Here is a 15,477-nt window from a genome sequence, read left to right as displayed (position 1 = left end):
AAAATCGACGAGGGTCATACGGATTATGAAGATTATAGGACATACGTCAGCTAGATTTGGATTTAGGGTATGGTATGTAGCAGAGGAAGGAGGAAGAGATTTTTTTCTGTTTGTACCACCTCCCAAGATCCCAAATTAGATTTGGATGTGAAATGATGGAACAACAAACTGAAGAAGGACTCACTCCAATAAAGGCTGAGACGAATTATGGCATTGCATCGCTGGCCAGACTTCATGATACTAACAGCTAAGGGTGCTTGAAAAACCATGGCAACGGGGGCTTAACTTCTCAGACAAGCAAATTCATAGCTTCTCATTGTGATTTAATGAAGTTCTATTAAGATCAACATTTCACAATTCAATAGACTCGAGACTAAGACTTCCTCCATTATAACACTAGCTAGGTGATCCTTCACTACATCCTCCATTTCAACTGTGCTGCAGCATGGGACTTTCTTTCATTCACTAAGCACTTAATTTTGTTTCGTAGAACCTACAAGCTTTGGCATGTATATCACACGAGTTCAATAAAACAGTAAGGTTTGAGTTTCTACTACAATAATGATGCCCAACGACCCATTCTATAGTGATTTTTCAGTATAATTGTGAAGCAACAATTCGATCAAATGGAGAACATATAATAATTCGAATCACCAATTTCACGATAAGCAACATGTTTTATTGTGGTAAAGAACAACACAGTAAAACATTCATTATTACAGTAGATCAATGCAAGGCATTTCAAAGTAATTAATACGCAAAGGAGTTTATGTGGAGTACAGGAAAACAAAGTACAAACAAGATATATAAGTGCAAGGGTGCAAGGAAAGATGTTACAACTGAACACCTAAGATCTTTCAAGCTCCAATCTTGGAGAGGCAAGCACTAAAATTCCCCCATCAATATGGAGGTTGATCATGGTCCTGTAATTGACCCCTGTTTTCTTTTCGCTCAGCTTGAATATGTAGTTTCCTAAAAGCACAGCAGAAAAGATCTTCATCTCTTTATAAGCAAATTCTTTTCCTAAGCAAATTCTGGGACCAGCCTGTGTAAACAGAATTATTCCCATGTTTAACTTAGAATTTTATCCAGCAAACCAAAAAATGTGTTTTTGTTTGTGTTTCAATTAAAAGTTCCAGATTGAGATCGGAGTAATATCAATATATACTCTATTTACCTGGAAGACTGTGAATTTGAAAGGGCTTTCTGGCTGGAAAATGTCATTTTCGTCGAGCCATCTCTCTGGTCGAAACTCTTCTGCATCATCACCCCATAGAAATTTCATCCTGCCCATGGCGTAAGGTTGGTATGCTACCATATCCCCTTTCTTGACACTGAATCCATCTGGCCAGGTATCATCGGAAAAACAGACTTTTGCATTCTACGAATGAAAGCATGACACAAACTTGTTACAAAGTAATATAAGCAATTCCAACTAAGAAAATGCAGAATGAGTCCTTTCTTTTATTAGCTTAGCATGTAGAATAATGCTTGTACATCATAATCATGTTTTAGATTCAATTAATATTTCTATATATTACCACTGGAACTGCAGGGTACAGTCTGAGTGTCTCAGTCAAAGCTGCATGGAGATATTGCATTTTGTCGAGGACTTCTTCAGTAAGGCTGGCTGCAAGCTCATCCACACTTGAATTATCTTTCAGATTGGTTGCTTCTCTAACCTCCTGTGCAATCTTTTCTTGTATACGAGGATACTTGCAGAGCATATAAAAAAGCCAAGAAAGAGTAGTAGCCACAGTGTCTTTCCCGGCAATAATAAAATTGACCCCCATGTCTTTAATATACTTTGGATTGGTCTCTTTCATTTCCAAAAGCCTTGAAATAAAGTCTCTTTTCTTTAGCTGCATTCATCGACAATATATTAATAATAAAATGCTAAATCAACTCAGCCTAAACAAACAGATGGGATAGAAGGTAACTCACAGGTAGCCTATCTTCTGACTTACGGACAGCATCCATCTTGCTTTTGATTAATTTATACATAAATTGATCAATCACTTTGATATGATTCTTTAGCACTGCTTCGGAACCAATGTTTAAGAACCGCTTGATCTTCCAGAAGAAATCAACATATCGATACAGGATAAATTCGTTTGCTTCATTAAAGACATCTGAAAACCGGATACCTTCTTCATTTGTTCCACTCATGGTGTCTAGTTCGATACCAAGAAGAATCCTGACGATTGAGTCTAAGGATGATTTCATAAATAAATCCTTCCAAAAAACAGCAAAATTAGTATATTGGTAAAACAAATGAAATAATAATGCTTTGGGATAATTGAAGCATTGCAGACTTACTTGGATTTCTATTGCTTGGTCGCAACTTACAGCTTCATAAATTATTTGAGCAAGTTTTACTGCATTCGTTTTGAAGACTGCATGGCTGAAGTCTCTCATTACTTTGGTTGAGAATTCATAGCTTGATAACTTCCTCTGATGCTGCCAACTTTCACCATCCACAGTGAAAATGCTATCCCTGCAATATCTGACAATATGCTGTGGTGGTACAAACCCTGCAGGAGGCCAGATATGGTGGTGATTTGTAACTTGAATGCTACATATTTCACTTGTTTTTTTTTTTCACTTATTATTATTATTATTATTTGTTTTTGTTTTTTTTTTGGTAAAAGTACTTATGTGTGTGTGTGTGTGTGTGTATTATAAATATAGATACATTCTTTGGCTGTCTCAAGACTTCTTCATTTCATAGAATCTCTTAATTGCAACTCAGTCCCTTGTCATTCAAGCAATGATTTAGTCTTTGGTCATATAGTATGTTGCTTGTCATATCAGCATATGAAAATGGTTCAAAAGCATACTAGATTAGTACTTTTTCAGGACAATACTCAAACTAAAGCGAGCTCCTCTAGCTGTTGACTGGAGAATACTTTAACTCACTAGCTGTTCTCTTTTTCCAATTTGGGACATACAATTTAGTCAAAGTATTCTCTTTTCAAGCACTGATGATCCTCCCAAAGATAATTGCAAGGCTATAGATATTCCATCTACTTCTAATGGCTTGGATAGCCCTTTGAAGGCTGTAGATTCTCCCAATCCATGTTCCAAATAATTTGGGACATGCCTCTAAGGTAATTTTTGAGGAGCAATACACTGAAGCACGCCCTAGCACTCTTGTGGACAATCACATTGAAGGTCAGGCCATTGGTGTTCTTGAAACACCTAATGTGCGGATTGGGCAACAATGTGTCTCTCCAGTTCCTTTGTCTAATTCTTTTCAAGTTCTTTCAGCAGAGCGTGAAGGAGATCATGGGGAGAAGATTGTGGTAGACTCTTCTAGTGAAGGAGATGAATCTAATGGAAATTTGGTTTTGAATGATGTTCAACATGACATACAAATTGAGAGCTCGAATGCTATTGTTGTTGATGATGTAGTTCAAGACATGTTGAACCCGGCAAAAAGTCCAACTCCAACAAGTTCTTCACGACAGAATGTTCAAACTAAGTTTTGTTGAGGTGACTTGGAAAATAAAGAACCCATTGGGCAGACTGCTGATGTTCGGTCTGACATCAATTCTTTCAACTCTTGGTATGATGAGGGTGACGCAATCTTCGAAGATGAGAATCTCCTTCGGACTCTACCAGAGACTCATAACAAAAAATCGAAGGCCAAAAATTGTCAAACTAGTTCGCGGGATCCCTATCCTACCCGCAACCGTACGCCAACTGTGTGTCTAAACCTTTGATTCAATTGGTTATGCATTTTGAATTTTATTTTTTCTTTTCCTTAAGGGGTATTGGCTTCATGTCCCCCCTTTGTGGTTCTCTTTTTCCTTTTAATAAATAATATTTTTAAGCCAAAAAAAAAAAAAAAAGCTTGTACCTTCAGAAAGACATATAACATACCTTGCCATAGTTTGGAAAGTTTGTTTTGAGCATGTATTCGACATTTGCGGGATCTGAGGTGTAAATCTCACTTCTGAAAAAGCCAAGCAACCTGTAAGTTGTGTATTTGCATGCAAGCTCAGTCATGTAATGGTGCAGACGAGGGAAGTTGATCAGTTGGTTTAAGACAGTTCCGGCAACAGGATGATATCTCTTTCTCTTCTCATATAATCTTCTGGCATGGGGTCTAACCATATAGATAGCTAAAAGAATTGCTGCTAAACTTATAGATATAGGATGTAAGGAAATGAAAAAAAAATCCATGACGCTCATGCACTAATGAGAACTTGGCTTATGCTATGTGTGTGTGTATATATACATATCTGTGTGTGTATGCGCGCGCTCTTATATTCATGTGGATGTGTATGTGCCAAGTTTAGGGTGCAAGCAATAACAACCAGGCGGTTGGATTATTATGAAAAAAGTAGCTTAGAAGAGCCAAGTATTTAAAAAATAATAAATGCAAATAACAACTTTTCCTTGAGGAACACAAGAAAAAGGGATTCGTACTACCAATAACCAGAAATGAAGTCTGTAATTAACTAATTACAAGGGCCAGATAGATAACAGTACAAGTACGAGGGCCAGACAGATTCAGAGAAAATAATAGATACCACTATCATCATAGTTTTTACTTTGATAAGACACTTATTTATATATTATATAATAAAATTAAAAAAAAAAATTCGGCATAAGCGCCCGCCTAATTGCGCCTAGCAATTAGGCGGTAGGCGCAATTAGGCGGTAGGCCCCTCCCCACCTCCCACCTACCACCTACCACCTAGCAACTTTAGAACATTGAAGTTTTAATCCTGCGGCTTTAATATGTAGCTACCCAACGTGACAGAAGAAAATGTTTCATCTGCCTATAAGAATTTTTGGTTTTGTTTTTTTTGGTCTGACATCTGCCTAGATAAGAAAATTCCTTTGCTAGATTAACTCTCTGACCACCCAGTGACCCACCTAATCACAAGGTCCTTGAAAACTACCATAATTTACCAATTCTCTCCAGAAAATAAAATGCTTCGCTTCTTTTGTGTTTCAATGAATTGTGCCCAAGTGTGTGTGTGTCATTATGAAATCAATAACTTCTCTTACATGGGAGGTTGCGAATTTAAAACGGCTTTCATGTTCGAAATGTCATATGCGTCAAGCCATCTCTTTGGCCAAGTTTCTTCTGCGTCATCATCCCATTGTATCTCATGCCGCCCATAGCATTAAGTTGCCACCATATATGAGCACTGATTCTCGCCAACTGCAAAACAGATATGAATAATGTTAAGGGCCAGCATTCCTCATGAAATTTCTTACAGCGTGAGAGTTAATTCCATGAGGTTGCTCTAACAACCAGGATAATGGTGCTTAATTTCTCGGAGAGAAAAAATGCATGTTCTCATTAATTATCACCTTAAATATAAAAAAAGTAGCTTGAAAGCAACTGGGTACCTCCAATATCGTCAGGAAATCTGCACCGTACCCTACCGACCTTCATACTCTCATTACTGTGATTCATCGAAGCCCATTCCTTTCTATCTATCTAAGCCTCATTATTCAACTGACCCAAGTCCAATAATACTTCGTACATTACAACATCAGGGTATCCTCCTCTCGGCTCTCACTGAGAATTCAAGAGCAACTCCATCGACTTCAATCATATATGCTACTGCCTGCAACTTCCTTTTTGATCCCTCTTTCTTTCATTACTGACTTGATTCTTTTCACGTCATTATATCTACCAGCTTGGGCATATATATCACACAAGTTAACATAAAAAGCATGGTTCAGACTTCAGAGGTTCCACATTAATTCAATGATGTGCCACCCTTTCTCCTATCTCTACCTTTCAATGTGATTGACAGCCTCCAAGTAATGCACCACAAACAAACACGTCTGGCTTCATTAGCATGTTTCTTATCAACTTTTCCACCTCTTCAATTAGCCTGGCCTGCCTAAGTAAGTCAAAAATGCATGCGTAGTGATAAAGCTGTGGTTGAATAAAGTAAACACGTTTCTTCGACCACATCAAAACACCAGCGACCTTTCTCTACTAAACCAGAATGAGGAGAAGATGACAAACCCAACAAAGGTCACATGATTCGGCTTCACCCCAGTCGCTTCCATCTTCTTAAAAAGATCAAAAGTCTGATAGCCAGACACTGAAATCATAGCTGTCCATGCCAGAATCCTTCTTTCGGCATTTCAACACACCCACATTTACCATACATGTCAACCATAGCTGTTTCAATAACCACATCACCGCCGGCAACCTGCATTTCATGAAAAAGTTCCGATGCCACATTGAACAAACCCCGTTATAATGGACTTCCACCTAAAAATGCTCATCTGGTTCATCTTCCCAAACACATCCATTATCTCATCAAGACTCCCACTTAATCATCAAGTTATCCGAAACAACATACCTCTCTGAGGCATTTCATCGAACACGTTGTGTGCACAATTTAAACTACCCACATTTTCACCAACGCATTTTGAACAAAGACATCATCTCGAAGCCTAGCGCATGCATTCCTTTGCAAGGAACGGAAGAGTGAGGTAATTGGGCGCAATGCCATTACACAGCGACAAGGGATCGAAACGACACCGTTTCAACACAAGCACCGCCTTTTTTAGACATAAAGTCATAGCGATCGATTTGGATTCTTTATGACCCGGATAACATCTTTGGGTTAGATTTGAGAACCCAGATCAGAAATGGCGCAGAAGAACAGGAATCGAGTAATGGATTTGCTTAGGCTCTCTCATGTTCTCTTGCATTCTTCAAAGTAAGACTCGAAATTTTGGAGGGAGCGTCAAATTTGGCGCAAGATTTATATACCTTCTTTAAAAAAAAAATTCATGGTTGCTAACAAATGATTTTTTATTTATTTTTGAAGGAAAAAAAAGAAAGTTACAACTTGAAGCCTCTAGGGCAACTTGAACTAAAAACATCATTGAGCAAATAATTTGTAACGTCATTGAGCAACATCACATTTTTTTGTCACTGAGAGTTCTAACTATTTAAACAATTCAACAAAAATACATTGAGCTGAAGTTAGAATTAATTAGATATTATTGCAGGAAATCCAATATTTATGTGCTTAGTCCAAACAATGTTACTGAGCCTAAGAACTGGAACGAATGAGTTCTGGCTCTCTCCAAAACCTAGCCGCCGGGGCTATGGTTCTCTAATCCGGCAATCGATATTGATCTGGTCTCTATCCTAAGTGGGGATTTGTTCTCCACACTCTGTGGTTTTTGCACCCACTCTCCAACGTGGGCTTTTTCCGATGACCTCTTAGCCTTGTCAACACGTTGCGCTCAGGGTATCACTACCATGTCTCCTTGGTCTGAACTTGAAGATGATAGTGATCGCCGGACAGATCTTATTGAGATCGATGATTGGTTTGAATTAATTAATGCTACAATAATGATACCCAACGACCCATTCTGTAGTGATTTTTCAGTATATTATGAAGCAACACTTCGAACAGTACAAGTGGAGAATAATAATTCTTATCACCAACTTTACAATAATTTTATTGTGGTAATTAAAGAACAACACAGTAATACATGGAAATTATTCTATGCACCAACGGTTTAAATGACCAAATACTTATAAGATGATCTCAACCCTTAATATTTATAATTAATAACCTAAGAGTGTATTTAATATAATCTAACCAATCCATTTATGTCGGTGCAAGTGCACATTCGTTGTTACAGTAGATACAGTAGATCATTAATGTCATGTATATGGGCAATCCAAAAGCATTTTAAATGTAGACAGCATATGAAAATGGTTCAGAAGCACACCATATTAGTACTTTCTCAGATTAATACTTATACCTAACTCAAGCGCGCGAGCTCCTCTTGTTATACGTTGACAGTTTAATGAGTACTTAAACTCACTAAATGTTCTTTTTTTTTTTACAATTTGGGACATATAATTTACGTAAAGTATTCAAACTTAATGAACATGTTCCTTCCTTCAGAAAGATATATAACATAACTTGCCATTGTTTGCAAAGTTTGTTTTGAGATGTATTCAACATTTGCAGGATCTGAGGTGTAAATCTCACTTCTGAAAAAGCCAATATTAATTAACCTATAAGTTCTGTATTTGCATGCAATCTCAGTTATGTAATGCTGCAGCCGAGGGAAGTAGATCAGTTGGTTTAAGACAGTTTCGGCAACAGGATGGTATCTCTTTCTCTTCTCACACAATCTTCTGGCATGGGATCTAACCATAAAGGTTGTCAGGAACTGGTTGTACCAAAAAAAAAAAAAGGATGTCAGGAACTGGAAAGAAAATCCATGAGATACATACGCGCACACACACACAGAAGTGGTGATGTAGGTGGATTGGTAAGGCCGGGCTTAACATTAATACATTATTCGTGTTTGGAGTAGGTGAACTGGGAAAAGAAAGGTATGCCACCAGCATAAATGAGGCACAGAAGAGCCACCGGCACCTACCGCGCGGCTGGGAAAAGATTAGGCAACTCTGAATCCTCAAACAAATCTTTCAGCCGCTGGCGATCGAAGTAAAGGCATTCTCATCCGATGAAAGGCCTCTTTCTTATCTATATTCTTTCCCGATCGTTCCTGCAGATGGCCACGCACACACACATAGAAATGTGTATGTGCATCTTATATATATGCATGTCGCTAGAGATGTACTGTATATGCCAAGTGCCCACTGTCATTCAGTTTCGTGTCCAAACAATTGCACAATCAGGTTTTTGGACTGACAACTTTTCATTAAGGAACACAAGAAAATGGGATCTATACTACTTATAACCAGAAAAGGAATCTGTAATTAGCAAGCAATACTAGATTATCTCTCAACAGTTTCTTGGTATAAGGGCCAGACAGATTCAGAGAAAATAATAATAGATACCGCTGAATCATGAATCATCATGAAGTCTGCACCAAATTTGTAGCTGCACCAATATATTCTTTCCCGACCGTTCCTGCAGATGGCCACACACACATATAAAATGTGTATGTGCTCATATATGTGCATCTTATATATGCATGCATGTAGAGATGTGTACATGCCAAATTGCCAAGTGTCCACTGTCATTTAGTTTAGGGTCCAAACAATTGCACGATCAGGTTTCTGGATTATTATGATAGAAGTAGTTACGTAGAGACAAGTATTAATCAAAATAATAAATGCAACTAACAACTTTACATTATGGAACAAAAGAAAATGGGATTTATACTACTTATAACCAGAAAAGAAATCTGTAATTATCATTTCTAGCTAAATGGATAGTCAAGGACAAACCTCAGCCAAGGAGAGGATCCGGATCCTAGCTAGATTCTCTCTCAACAGTTTCTTGGTATAAGGGCAAGACAGATTCAGAGAAAATAATAGATACCGCTTATATGAGTTGCATATATGAGTTTGGCTTTTGAGTACCACGCGCGGGACACGCGCCTTTGGAAAATTAACACGAACAGGGAGTTTCTGCACTCTAGGGTTCCTGCCTAGGGCAGCCACAGTTTCTCGATGTCCGCGATGAGCACCGGAACCTCAAGAGCGGCTGCATGTCCATGGGCCTTCTTGTGTCCATTGGAGGAGGGTTTGCCTCATCCTCAACCTATTCCAAAGGCCAAAACATTCGCCTCTATGCTCTCTAACTCAGTGGAGTCTTTCGTCTCTCTTAGCGAATTGTCTGCTCCAGTCTTATGCGGAGACAAAACTTACGTCAAAATCAATGAAGCTCTATACCAGAATCAGTTGAAAAATTTCAAAACCAATCTTATTGGTAGGCTGCTACTGCGAAAGGGTTCTGTCCCAATGAAAACACCCATCCTTAAGAGCTTGCTTGCCGATCTATGGGAGCCATCAGCGCCTTGGCGCTTGGTTCCACTTGGGAAGGGATACTTTGACATTTACTTTGGCACTTAGGAGGACCTACGACGAGTTTGGGGTGGTGGTACATGCACTCTACCCGACGGCCTCTTCCGACTGGCTCAATGGAAACCTGACTTTGTGCCTGGGGATGTCCTTCCACAAACACATTCCCAAGTATGGGTCAGATTGTATAGCTTGAGCCAAGATTACTGGCATCCTCAACATCTTATGGAAATTGCGCGGGGAGTGGGTACGCCCTTGCAGTTGGATAAGGCTACCAAGGAGCGTGAATTTGGGTATTACGCTCGGGCGCTAGTGAACGTTGATCTTGCCAGCGAGTTGCCTTCTTCGCTCATGGTAGAGCGTGAGACACATTCTTTTCCTATTGAGATTATTTATGAAAACATGTGCACTCATTGTGGTATGGTTGGACATATGGCCGATCGTTGTAGACAATTGTAGGGTGATTCAAAGCCTCATAATATTGAGAAACCTACTAGAGTTCAGCAGCCGGTGGTCCGCCAGGTATACAAAGTGAATGAGAAGTCTGCTTCAAAAAAAAGTCAGACTACAGAGGTTCAGCCCTTAGTTGAGACACCTGATACTAATGTTGTGATTCCAGGATGCGCAGAAATGCATGTTCATACTGGCCAAGATTCCTTACAAGTTGCCACGAGAAATATAGAACCTATTGATAATGGGAGAGCTAGTAGTCCAGGTAGTACAGTTAGGTCTGGACCTCCTACTACCAATGACAATCAGTTTGCCATTTTGGCTCATGATGTCATTGTAGGGGCTGCCAATGACTTAATTGAGCAATTAGCAGACCAAGTGTTCCTTGAACCAAATGATCAATCCATTGCCGCAGAGCATTCAAGGGAGATCGCTATTCAGGCTTCAGTTGATGAGGGGGACTCATTCCCTACCTCCCCCATTGTGACAAAGGGAAATGCAGTTGTTGTTCAAGGGCCAGAGGACGGTATGACCGTTGTTCTTTCTAAATCACAGTAAAAGAAGCAAAAAAAAGATAATGCGTGAGAAAATATTACAAGAGCAAGCTTCAGACCGTTACCCTGCCCGTAATAGGGCTCCCACCTCATGCCTTAACCTATGAAGATTCTGTTATGGAATGCTCGGGGCAAGGGCAATGCCCCGACTCAAAGAGTCTTGCATAGGATGGTTCGCCGATATCAACCCTCAATTATTGGTATTTCTGAACCTTTTATTAATTTAAGTACACTTAAATCTTCCTTTTGGCGTTCTTTAAAGATGTTTCCATTTGCTGTAAATGATCAGGGTGACCAACCTCTAAATATTTGGCTTATCTGTGATCAAGCTATTCAACCGACCCTATCATTAGCGACAGATCAACAACTTACAATCTCTTGCACTTTGGACTCTGTCACTTGTGTTCTGACCTGGGTTTATGCTAAAACAACTGCACTGGAGCGTCGTCGACTTTGGCGAGATCTACTTCATGTTAAAATTAACTTTGTCCACGGGCCTTGGATAGTGCTACGAGATTTTAATTGTGTTCTAGGAGCCCATGAAAAAAGAGGTGGAATTCTTCCCAATGCAGTTTCATGCTAGGAGTTTCAAGATATGTCAACTAATTGTGAACTGTTTCATCTTCCTACTAAGGGCTTGCCTTATACTTGGACAATAGAAGGGGTATTAGTGCAAGTGTCGAAATGAGGCTTGATCGGTGACTCGGTAATTCTTCTTGAATGGATATTTGGCGTCATTTGGAATGCTCCATGCTGCCACGTTGTCCTAATATCATTGTCCTCTTTTAGTGTCCTTCTCAAGGCTCATGCTTAGTCAGAGATCACCATTCCAATTTCAGCGCATGTGGTTGGATCATCCAAGTTTTCTTTCTTTGGTGACAGATGTCTGGCAGAGTGTTCACTTCTATGGCAATCCAATGTTTGTCCTGGCTTCTAAGCTTCGGACTCTTAAGCAGAGGATTCTAGCTTGGAATAAAACTGAGTTTGGGGATGTCAACATAATGGTGGAAAATTCCTTTGTCAGCAGGAAGTTACTAGTTTGGATCCTTCAGAGGACAGGCTTTCTAAGGAGAGTGCTGCTAGCTAGTGCTCAAGTTCATGTGGCCCTTGCTCTTCAAGAATAAAAAATTTGTGATAAATCAAGGATTAAGTGGCTTACAGAGGGTGACCGTAACACATCTTTCTTTCATGCAATGGTCAAGGTTCGTCAACAAAAACAATCTTTATCCCTTATGAGAGATGGAAGCCATATTATTAATGACCCAAAAGAGATAAGTTATCATGTAGTAAATTATTTCAGTGAGCTCTTCACAGCAGATCCTTTAGTTAGAGATACTGGTCTGGTTTCTAAGGTAATTCCTGAACTTGTGACTAATGAGGATAATGCTCTGCTAACAACCATTCCCGCGTCTGAGGAAATTTTTCAAGCTATGTGTTCCATGGATTATAATAGCTCTCCAAGTCCAGATGGCTTTGGGGGAGTTTTCTTTATGAAATGCTAGTCAATTGTTAGTGTGGAGGTAGTCAGAGCTGTTCAGAGTTTTTTCACTAATGGTTACATTCTCCCTCATTTTAATTCAAACCTAATGATCTTGATTTCGAAAGTTCCTGGAGCAGATTCAGTAACATAGTTGCGTCCCATTGCTATGGCAAATTTTGTTTTCAAACTTATCACAAAAATTATAGCTGACAGATTGGGACCTATTGCCGCTCGGATTATATCCCCAAACCAAAGTGCTTTTCTTAAAGGCCGCACTATTGCAGACCCTATTATATTGACTTCAGAGTGTATCAACCTTCTGGATCATAATTGCAAGGCTGGTAACATAGCAATTAAGTTTGATGTGTGAAAGGCTTTTGATACTCTAGACTGGGGTTTCTTACTTCGTGTTTTGAAGGCTTTTGGATTTTATGATGTTTTTCGAGATTGGATTAAAGCTATTCTGGGTTCTGCGCACTTGTCAATTCTAATAAATTAATGGTGCAATGGAAGGGTTCTTTTCCTGTTCGCGTGGAGTTCGTCAAGAAGATCTCCTATCTCCTATTCTCTTTTGTCTTGCTGGGGAAGTATTGAGTAGGGGTCTGACCAAGCTAGTAGAAGATGGAATATTGATTTAATATCAGCTCCTCTTGGAATTACTCTGCCCTCTCATGTTCTTTTTGCAGATGATATTATGGTTTTCATGGGGGGTACCAAGCGTTCGCTGAAAAATCTAATGCATTTTATGGAGGAATATGGCTTGAATTCAGGGCAACGAATCAACAAAGATAAATCATTAGTCTTCCTGGGGAAATATGCTTATCGTCGGCATTTTATTATCTGGAAAATTCTTGGGGTCAAGCAAGGGTCTCTTCCTTTCACTTATCTTGGCGTCCCGATTTTCCAAGGTCGTCCCAAAAGAATATATTTTCAGGCCGATAGGGTTCGGTGCAAATTATCATCTTGGAAAGGTTCTGTACTCTCACAAGCGGGTAGACTGCAGCTCATTCAGTCAATGATTCAAGGCATTTTGGTCTACAGTTTTTAAATTTATGAGTGGCCAACGGGCTTACTTCGTGACCTTCAATCTTGGGTTAGGAATTTTTTCTGGACAGGTGATCCATTAAAAAAAGGCATGCCTCTTGTAGCTTGGCGTCATTGTTGTAAACCCAAGGAGGAAGGAGGTTTGGGACTACGTGATCTCTTTGAGGCGAATCATGCTCTTCTAATAAAAAGGTGTTGGTAGGTGCTCTCTTCTTCTTCTCCGGCTTCTGTCTTGATGCGAGCTCGATTTTTGAAGGAAGATTTTCAGCCTATAAAATTTTACAAAAGATCCTTAGTTTGGTTGGGTCTAAAAAAGGTTTGGCCTACATTCTTTAATTCGCTACAATGGTGTGTTGGGGATGGCAGGAAAATCTCATTTTTGTTAGATAATTGGTTGGGTGAGCCTCTAGTTTCTACTATTAGAGTAAGTGGTTTTGTTCCTCTTCAAGCCAAGGTGCACGAGTTTATTGTGGATTCACACTGGGTTATTCCGGCATATTTGACTGCTTCATTCCCTCAAGTTGCAGAGAAAATACATCAAATTGCTTTGCCTATGGAAGACGGAAAATTCTACAATGTGTTAACGTATGATATGCATACAATTGCCTTAAAAGTGGTAAAATGAGTCCTCAAAATAGTAATATTAGTCCTCAAAGTGGTAACATGAGTCTTTAAAGTGGTAAATTTTCTTAGTTACCACATGAGTCCTCAAAATAGTAATATTAGTCCTCAAAGTGGTAACATGAGTGCTTAAAATGGTAAATTTTCTTAGTTTACCATATGAGTCCTCAAAATAGTAATATTAGTCCTCAAAGTGATAACACGAGTCCTTAAAGTGGTAAAAATAGTTGATGTATGAGAAATGTTAACATACCATAGCTTTACCCATGGAAGACACACCTGACTCACTTTTATGGCCAGGATCCTCCTCAGGAACTCTAATAGCTAAGGAAGCCTTTATGTTCTTTTCAAATCATATTGATCGTCGAAATTGAGGTAAGGTTACCTGGGACAAAATAATTCAACCACGCAGAAGCCTTGTTGTTTGGAAGGCTCTTCATGGATGATTGCTAACTGATGATGCTTTACAGAGGCTAGGTTTTTCCCTCCCTTCTCGTTGTTCTTTATGTGGTAGTCATGCCGAGTCGGATGTGCATCTTCTTCTAGGCTGTCCGCGAGGTGTGGAGTTATGGAAATGGGTTGGCCTTCTTTTTTCTCATTCTTTCTCCCCTTGGAATGCTCTTGAGGACTTGTTTTTTGGAGCTTTCGTTTCTGCTCTCTCTAAGCATAAACGTCAGCTTTGGTTTCTTGTAACTTGCAACCTAATTTGGTATATTTGGCTTACTAGGAATCTGCTGCTTTTTTAAGGTAAGGATTTTAATGTGTTGGAAGCCCAACGTCATCTTCTGGGATTATTCAAGGAGTCTGCTATGCATTCCTTCCATCCCTACAATAAACATGCGGACGTTTCTATTTACTCTATTCTTGGTATCTCGCAATTATCAGCCACTGCTCCCAGTTTCATTCCATGCTTTAATTCTTAAGAGGCGGCGCCGGTTTTTCTATGTCTTCAAAGGAGCAACTGTACTATGGAACGCAAGGACAAGAATGCTGTTGTTGGTTTTGCATGCATGCACAATTAAGTGAGCATTTGTTTATCATCTCTAGTTAGAGAATTGTAAGATTTGGGAGGTCAGGTTTTGTACCCCTCATTACTTGTACTATCTTTTTAATAAAATAGTGGGCTGTTTGTAGACCTGTAAATGTACCGAATTTGAATCGGATCGACCTAAATTCAAATCCGTTTACTTAAAAAAAAAAAAAAGATACCACTGAATCATCATGAAGTTTGCACCAAATTTGTTTCTGCCATTGTAATTCTTTTGATTTAGAGCTAGCATTATAGCTTTCAATACCCTTTTCAGCTTTCACTATTTTGCTAACTCTAGTCTAAGGTCTTAATTTCACATTGGCCTACCTAATCTGGGAGAGCCATGCAAATTTCCTTTTCTGCCAACTAATTTCCTTTTCTGACAACTAACAAATATTCTTTGCTAGATAAATTCTTGGACCTACATATGTGACCACAAAATTCAATAAATTGTGTCACTTTCATTTCATCGCTCAGCTTCCGGATGCAGCTACCGGAGCAAATT

The 15,477-nt window shown here is 39.2% G+C and overlaps 1 pseudogene; it reads right to left on the bottom strand.

Moving 5' to 3' along the window:
- Window positions 1-636: 636 nt before the first annotated feature.
- Window positions 637-6,732, bottom strand: LOC112165088 (annotated as a pseudogene).
- Between the last annotated feature and the right edge of the window lie 8,745 nt (window positions 6,733-15,477).

The sequence above is a fragment of the Rosa chinensis genome, chromosome 1 (assembly GCF_002994745.2).
Source record: "Rosa chinensis cultivar Old Blush chromosome 1, RchiOBHm-V2, whole genome shotgun sequence".
NCBI classification, from domain to species: domain Eukaryota; kingdom Viridiplantae; phylum Streptophyta; class Magnoliopsida; order Rosales; family Rosaceae; genus Rosa; species Rosa chinensis.
Note: the sequence above shows the minus strand (reverse complement) of the source record. Positions and strands in the feature narration are given on the sequence as shown.